The sequence below is a fragment of the Artemia sp. Qi Xiang Cuo genome, unplaced genomic scaffold (genome assembly GCF_049724085.1).
Source record: "Artemia sp. Qi Xiang Cuo unplaced genomic scaffold, ASM4972408v1 HiC_scaffold_3066, whole genome shotgun sequence".
In the NCBI taxonomy this organism is placed as follows: domain Eukaryota; kingdom Metazoa; phylum Arthropoda; class Branchiopoda; order Anostraca; family Artemiidae; genus Artemia; species Artemia sp. Qi Xiang Cuo.
In genome coordinates this window covers 35,001-44,409 of record NW_028300461.1, presented here as the reverse complement: position 1 = coordinate 44,409, position 9,409 = coordinate 35,001, and positions in this window count along the sequence as shown.

The window sequence follows — 9,409 nt, the reverse complement described above, 5'->3', positions numbered from 1 at the left end:
AGGTTGAGGGAAGGATTTGAATAGGGTTGGGGAGGCGTATATTGGGAAGAATTTGAATACGCAAATCCTTGTTGGTACGGGTTGCGGAACGATGGGGGACATGGGGGGTTATTTCTATAAATTCCTGACCCATTGGCATTTAAGTTTGTTCTCCCGAAAAAACGGTTGTTCAAACTAGGGGTTGCTGGTATATAGTTGTTTCTCGTACGGCATTCCCTGGCGATATGTCCTTGTTTATTACATGTATATCATATAATTGGGGGGTTATTCACATAGTTTGTCGTGTTCGTGGGTACAAAACGTACCGTTCTTTGTCTGGTAGGGGTTGGAGATCTATTTTGGTTCGGTTTGGGTGAATTATCTCTCGAAAAGAATCCTGGGGAAATTGTTCGTGATCGTCCCAGAGTTGAATTTTCTACATTATTTATTCTTGATTTATTGTGGTTTGCCACAATTGAGTCAATTTCAATCATTCTCTCTAGTTCCTGAACTGCTAGCTCTAATGTTTGAATATTTTTTTATATTAACATTCGGTACAGTTTGGGGCTCAATCCTTGCATGAAAGCATTTAGTACAATTTTATCATAAAAAGGACCAGATTCTTTCCTGTATTTAGCTTCAATAGATACCATTACTTTGTGCAGATATTCTCTAACATTTTGGGTTTCGTCAAAACATACAGTTCCGTGCTTTAATTTGTGTGTTGAACTTGTTTTAAAAAATTTTTCTTGGAACGCTTTTAGCAATTTTTCTATTGAGTTTATTGGAAGGTTGTTGTCTTCCCCTATCGTATTTTCTATTTGTTTTAAGAATGTTAGTGCTTGCCCCTTAAGTCTCATCAACAACATGCCTACTAATGATTTTAAGTCTGTTTGAGTTACTTGTACGAATTGATTTAATTGGATAATAAATTCATCTACATCTGAATCACCGTTATATGAGGGAAGTGATTTTGAAATTTCCACTGTTTCGGCAATGAGTTTTTGCTTTAACAATTGTTCGTTTTGATCTAACGACATTTTTTTTTCAAAATAAATGAAAATTCGGCACTGGTTTTACTTTTTTGATATAACCTAAATTTGGCGCGTATATATTATATTTTTGTTATATTTTAAGGGGACTTAGGCTTAATAAAATATTGCACTTCAAAGCATGCACAAAATATGGCACTTTCAAAGCATGCACAAAATACGACTCTTTAAAGCATGCACAAAATATCGCACTCTCCCTATGCGTAATATTTCTCAATAATTATTTTTTTGTAGAAAATGTTGTCCTTGTGTTTTTGCTCCTTCCTACCGACTGCGCCAATTGTCATGGGGGGGGTTGTTAATAATAAAGGGGAGTTCTTTTTTTTATTCTACCTTAAGTTCTCTCTTTTGCATACGAATTCCTCATTTAATTATTTCTATGGGTGATTTTCAGTTAAACTCTTAGTTGATGGTTCGCAAGTGGCATACCTAAGTGGAGGCGGAACTTCGTGTGTAGGGAGCTTAAATTAACGGTAAAAATGGGGAGCTCGCATTAACGGCCATACTGAGTCGAAATCAGATTGAATGGATTCAGGTTCCCTTGAGAGCGAGTGGAGCCACAACGACAAGGCTATCTTGAGAAATAGTAACGTAAAGAGAATAATATAAAAAGTGATGCATTTATTTATTCACATAACTAGAACAGAGCTTCGGGTATATCAGAACACTTGCAGTAAATGACACTAGGTTAAAATTGCTCACTGGTAATACAAGTAACGTTCAGTACTATTCACTTAGGATATAGGTTGATAATGAGTCTACAATAAAACTGGCCCGAGTCACAAATAAGACTCTCATAAGATTCAAACAAGATTGACATAAGGCTGGAAAAGGACTGAAATAAGACTGCTGTAAGACTAAAACAAGACTAACTCCAAATTACTAAGTTCGAGAATACTAAAGAGCAGATTATACTGATCCTATTGGTCCTCTATTACTATTGGACAGTGCTGTACCAATCACCTATTCGATTTTAAATAACTTTTGATACGATTTATTACTCTTAAAAACTTCACTTTGGAATTTTTCTTAGCTGAACAAAGTTTTTTACCCTATAATTAAAGCAAGCTACATAATCTTACATTGTATCTCAAGAAAATGTTTTTAAAGCGTTACCTTGTAATTACAGCGGAAAATTTAGTTTTACTTTTGTATCTCGAGAAAAAATTTTTAAGGTTTATACCTTGTAATTATAGCGGAACACATATTCATTGCCGCTGCCTTTTTTTGTGGGAACGATTCTTTTCAGTTACAATTGTAATACAATGTTTCGCTACTTTTTTAAATTTGACAATTGAGTGTTGCTTGAATTCTTTGGGTTCGTCTTCTGGGTAATTTTATTTTTACTTGGAAAATTTTATGGTCTTGGAAATTGATTCCATTACATATATATATATATATATATATATATATATATATATATATATATATATATATATATATATATATATATATATATATATATATATATATATATATATATATATATATATATATATATATATATATATATATATATATATATATATATATATATATATATATATATATATATATATATATATATATATATATGTTTTTTTATATATATATATATATATATATATATATATATATATATATATATATATATATATATATATATATATATATATATATATATATATATATATGTATATATATATATATATATATATATATATATATATATATATATATATATATATATATATATATATATATATATATATACCATTATATATGTATAGGCCTATGGTGTATGTATATACACCTAAGGCCTAAGGAAGTTCATATTTGATAGAGAGCGGGCTGAGGTTTCTCAGACATGTAGTTTAATTGCAAAATTTTGATCAAGATCACAGGCCTTTTGAGGGGGATTAATTCCTGTTTCTAAAATTATTCATTTTTTTTGATTTGACAAAAGCAATGGTGACCAACTTTAAATTAATTCCTTTTCCATATTTAGAATCATCATAAATAAAAAAATTTTGTTGCAGTTATCGCTAACAATATTTATTTTTTAGAGTTTCGGTTTTTATGAACGTAGATGGTTCTTTACATACAGTTTTCGCTATAAAATGTTCTTTTCTCCCAAAATATTCTTTTCTTTATTTCATATCTTTCATAGGCAGCGCGCTATCGCTGCCTAAGTAAAGAACGATGTGGGCACAATGTGTGTTTTTTTTCTCCATACCCGGGCACTTCGTATAGAAGGAGTTGTCGTAGAAACTTCAAAAAGGGCTCATTCGATTGGAAACTGGAGTGGCTAGTGTCCTTTTTAATAGTCGAAAGTTTGGAGGGCAACTTGCCCCCCCCCACGCCCATCATTCCCCCATACACACCCTATCAAAATTTTGAGATATCTATTTTGTTCAACGTATTTGATTTCCAGATAGAATATGTGTTTTGAGGAGGACAGTCCCCCACAACCCTCAGGGCAAGGGTTTTAAGTTATGCCCCGGGGTCATATAAGAACAATGTTGGCACAATGTACCCTTTATTATTTTTTTCTTTAGAGCAGGGCACTTCATATGGAAGGGGGCGTCGTGGAGATTTCAAAAGGGCTCATTCGAGTGGAAATCGAAAGGTCTAGGGCCATTTTTAATAGTCGAAAGGGATTGGAGGGCAACTAGCCCCCCCCCCCCCCGCGCCCATCATTCCCCCAAGTACATCCAAAAAAAATTTCGAGATATCTATTTTGTTCAACGTAGTTGATTTCCAGATAGAAAATGTGTTTTGAGGAGAACACTCCTCCACAACCCTCAGGGCAAGGGTTTTAAGTTATGCCCTGGGGCATTTAAGGTTTTATAGAAGGTGGTGTCGTAGAAACTTCAAAACAGGCTCATTCGATTGGAAATTCGAAGGGCTAGTACCCTTTTTAATAGTCGAAAATGATTGGAGGGCAACTAGCCCCCCCCCCACGCCCAAAATTCTCCCAAACACATCCCATTAAAATTTTGAGATAGCCATTTTGTTCAGCGTAGGCTAGTTGATTTCCAGATATAAAATATGTTTTTGGAGAAGGACAATCTCCCACAACCCTCAGAGCAAGGGTTTTAAGTTATGCCCTGGGGGCATATATGGTTTTTATAGAAGACGTTGTCGTAGAAACTTCAAAAAAGGTTCATTCAATTAGAAATTCTAAGGGCTAGTGCTCTTTTTAATAGTCGAAAGTGTGTATAGACGAAGTATAGACGAAGATGGTTCTTTACATACAGTTAAGAACTGTGTGTAACATACAGTTACATACACTGTAACTGTAACATACAGTTAAGAACTGTATGTACAGTTATAAGATATATATATATATACCTTGCGCTGAGAGGTAATGATAAGAGCAGAGCAAATGGCCCAGCATTAGCATTATATAGCAGTATTAGCCCGATACAACAGAAATTTGTAGCTACCCAAGCTGAACTGGATAAAACCAAAAATTACCTGTATAACTCAAAAAGTTTCGGAAAAACTGGCTAGCTCAGACTCTCTTAAGGAATCGACTGTGCTTATTGCTAGTCAAATTTATGATGCTCTCATGATTGAATTTAACCCCAAGTTTCAGCGAATTGAAAAGTCGCTAAAGAGACTGAGTAATGAACTTGAAAATTTAGAGGACAGACTGAACAGGCTTGAGAATAAGTTGGATAGTTATGAGCAAGAAGCACTACTAGACAGCCTGGTTTTTGACGGGGTTAGGCAGAAAACTGGTGTTGACACTCGTTCTGCTGTGTTGCTAACTATTAATCAGATGATGTCTTTGCCTTAAATTAGTACAAATGAGGTCGTGAACTTGTATAAACTTAGACTGAATAATGCTGCTACAGCTGATTCAACTCAGGCGGTTCCATCTGCTCCAAGGGTCGCTCCGATAATAGTGAAGTTTTCGAGCAAAAGCGTTGCTTGTAAAGTGTTCAAGACCAAATCCAAGTTGGCCTCTAGTGGTATTTTTGCTGTAGAGTCTCTGACCAAGAAGAGACGAGATTTTCTGAATGCGGCGAAAGACAGATTCGGTCAGTGGAATGCTTGGGGTCAAATATTGGCAAAGCCTAGTGACGGGACTCCAATAAAAAATATAAGGTCTCTCGCTGACTGTATCTAGTTGGTTTTTTTTCTGTCTGTTTGTTTTTGTTTTTTCTACTTTCTCATGGATTGTTTGTTTATTGTCCCTTTTCTTGTTTTTTTCTCTCTACCAATTCACTAGTTTTGGGTTCATTTTTGCCTTCTCTGTTTTTTTTTTCTTTTTTGTATTATTTTTCTCAAAAATATTGTTTGTTTCTATCTATTTTTTGGTGCACTTTTCGGTATTTTTTATATTTTTATTACTTCGGTTGTGTCATTTTTCGATGTTAATATTTTTCTTCTGAATAGATGACATTGCTCTTCTGTGATGTCGATAACCTTTGGTCTGGTGAGTTTGGTCGCGGAGTGAATCTGCCATCCACCCGAAGTAAAATGATTAATTCTTTTAGTGACCAGGGTGACTTCAACTCTTTAGGGGAACGTTTTGTTGAGTTACAAAATAATCTTTTAGATATAGAAAGTATAATTAATAATTCAGTTGGAAGTAGAAATAGGAATTATAATGATCTTAAATTGGTTATTGAAAGTAAATATGTTTCGCAATTAAGTGGTTCTGCCTCTTCTAAACAAGATGGTATTTTCTCTGTGCTTCACCTAAACATTCAGGGACTTTGCTCCTCTTTTGATGAGCTGAAACGGATCGTCAGTGGTGGAACTCCGGATGTTATTGGATTATGTGAAACTTTCCTGGATTCAAAAAAGGATATGCTTTTAGATATCCAAAGATTTAGGAAGGAGAGGATGAACCGGAAACTGATGGCGAAAGGTGGCCTTGCCCTGTATATTTCCGATCATCTTGTATATAATTTCCGAAGTGATTTGAGTAGAAATGAGGAAGGAATCTTTGAATCCCTTTTTATTGAGATTAAGTCAGGTTGTAAGGATTTAGTTGTCGGTTTGGTTTACAGATCTCCTAGTGGATCTATTCCTTCGTATATGAAAATTTTGGAAGAGGTTTGGGACTTATTCCAAAAGCATCCTTGCGAACTAATCCTTATGGGGGATTTCAACCTTAAGCTGCTGGATCAAAATTCTGCTTCGGCTGCATATTTTTTGTCAGTGATGCTTTCTGCGGGAACTCTACCTTCAGTTTGTATACCAACCCGAGTTACTGAGATGCATGCATCACTTATTGATAATATTTTTTCGTCACTAGATGTCTTAGATAATTCGGTGATGGTTCGTGATATTTCTGATCATTTCCCTGCTATTTCACGATATAAGACTGCTGATCGATCGCAGCGTAAAGCTTCGCCATCGAATCTCCCATTTTTCCGTTTTGGTGTCAGTGAGATCAATCTACTTAAATCTCGTTTGACTGATCAGGCATGGGATAGTTGGGATTCTGAATCGGATTTTAACCGCTCTTTTGATTTCTTCTATGATTCAGTAAAAGAAGGTATCCTAGAAGTTTGGCACCAGAATCCAGCGCCTCATACCTCGAAAAGGATAGTACTGCTGTATCCGTGGATGACTCCAGGTCTACATAAAAGCTGGAAAATAAAAAATTATCTGTGGAAGCTATACAAGGCTTCGTCATCTGCTTCTCATCATCAGCTGTTCAAGGCCTATAGGAGTATATTTAATTCTCTGTGTCGGAAGACCAAGTCTCAGTATTATCACAGGAAATTTTCTGAGTGTAGAAAGGATGTTGGGAAGACATGGAAAATTATTAATTCTGTACTTAAACCTACTCCTCTCCGCCTTCAGTTCCAACAACGCTGATAGTCGATGGTAAAATTGTCCAAAGAGAAGAAAATGTTCAGCTAGAGCTTACGTCTTATTTTGCTAATATAGGAAAGACGACTGCTTCCTCTGTGAGCTCTACAACTCCTTGTTGCGATTTCAGAGCCTATCTTGGACCCCCATATTTAAAGTCAATGGTCTTGAACCCTGTTTCTGAGTTTGAGGTAGCTCGGATCGTAAATGCACTTAAAGGTTCATCGTCTTCAGCGCCTGACAGAATTCCTACAAGGGTTATCCGTGCCGTTCTTCTTGCTATTCTGTCACCATTGACTAAGCTTGTCAATCTGTCTTTCGAGAAAGGAATTTTCCCTGAATCACTCAAGCGAGCTAAGGTTATAGTGCTGTATAAAGTTGGGTCCCGTAGTGATCCTGCTAATTATAGGCCAATTTCTCTTCTATCCGTTTTCAGCAAAATTTTTTAGAAGGCTATGCTGTCCAGGCTTCTTAGTTTCCTGGATGTCAAAAATTTGTTCCATGATTTCCAGTTCGGATTCCGAGTGAATCACTCTACAGAGCATGCTTGCTTATCTCTCTTGAATTTCATTCATTCGGCAATAGATTTTGGTCTTATCCCGGCAGCTTTATTTTTGGATATTCGTAAAGCTTTTGATTCTTTGACTTATCAGATTCTTCTTCGGAAATTATCGCATATTGGCATAAGATCAAATGTTTTCTCTTGGTTTGAATCATATCTTTCTGGTAGACTTATTTCAATTGATTCGCTTTTCCGGAGCCCTTCTGAAGTAGAATATGGCATCCCCCAGGGATCTGTTCTTGGCCCCGTTTTATTTCTGATTTACGTCAATGATCTGATTTCAGCAGTCAAGAACACCAGTCCTCTAGTATGCTGCAATCTGTGTCATCCGGATGTTCCTTCGTGTCCCAATGCTACTTCCAATGAAGATTGCCTCGTTGCTTTTGCTGACAACAGCACTTTTGGGACTCTAGGGATGACGGAATGTGATATCAGGTCTAATCTGGTGGCAATATTTGAGAGAGTAGTTTCATGGTTTGAGGCGAATTTCTTGGCCTTGAATGTTGCCAAGTCAAATTTTCTTATTTTTTCTTGAATTGGTGTAGCTTTCCCTCAAATGACACAGCTTCAGTTGTCACAAGGATCCTTGTGTAGACCAAAGAATCGGTTGGTCCGGTTTCTTGGTATCCTGCTTGATGAGAACCTTTCGTTTAGACACCATATAGCCATGATTAGGGTTAAGGTCTCACGGAGTTTGGATCTATTCTGAAATCTATCCTTTCCTGGAGCTATTCTGAAGCTTCTTTTTTCTGCCTTGTCCAGTCATATGTCTCTTATTGCCCCATAGTATGGATGTCTACTTTTCCTTCTACACTGCGGTCGCTTTTTGTCATTTATTATAAAACACCGCGTCTGGTTATGGACACCAGCCGTTCTTCAACAAGACCGCTTCTAAATCTACAGTCTATCTACATTCTTTCTTGTGCTTCTTTTGTTTTTCATCAGCTTCATGGCAATCTTCCAAAATCTCTTCAAAAACCTTCCTCAGTTTATTTCTGATTCAGCTCCATATAACCTTCGTTCGTCACATAATATCTGCATTCCTCCTACTCCCACTGTGCGGTCAGATTTTAATCCTCTCATCGCTTGTCATCAGGTTTGAAACTCCCTGCCTTCTTCAGTACAGAAATACCACTCGTTTGGGACTTTCAAGAGGATTCTCAAGGACCATTTAGTTAAGAATCAAACAGAATATTTTTTTTTTTTTTTTTTTTTTTTTTTTTTTTTTTTTTTTTTGGAGTTGATGTCCCCTGAATGTTTAGTTTTGTTTTATGGTGGTCTTCTCTGCGCTATGACTCCCAGGCCTCAGGTATGGTTTATTTTTAATTTTATATGTTGTTTGGCGATTGATTTCTTTTTTATGGTTGTTTGGATATATTGTATTTTCTTTTTTTTCTCATTCCCCCTTGTATCCCTGGCCATGGAGCCTTTCGAGGGGGATTAGGAGTGTTGTGATTGTATTATTGGATTGTATTATTATTATTATTATTATTATATTTTATATATATATATATATATATATATATATATATATATATATATATATATATATATATATATATATATATATATATATATATATATATATATATATATATATATATATATATATATATATATATATATATATATATATATATATATATATATATATATATTTCAAATATTTCTAATATATTTTAAAATCTCCCCCTAGATTTCTGTGAATTGAATCTACTGGAGAGTAAGCAATCCAATAGTTTGTGGTAACGAACTGTAAGTAAGGAACAACGCGGCTCAACAGTCACCAAAATTCTACATAATTTTAACACCAATGGATGGATATATCAAAAGAATTAGATTATTATGTTGATTTCAAATATGTAAAATTCATTAAGTTTAGTGTTACCCATCAAAGGCTAAGAGCTGGAGAAAATTTGCCTGATTTTCGTAAAAGGAGGAAAAGCCACCTAAAAGCCAAGGCGTCTTAATGAAAATAATACCATCAGAATCAGCGTAT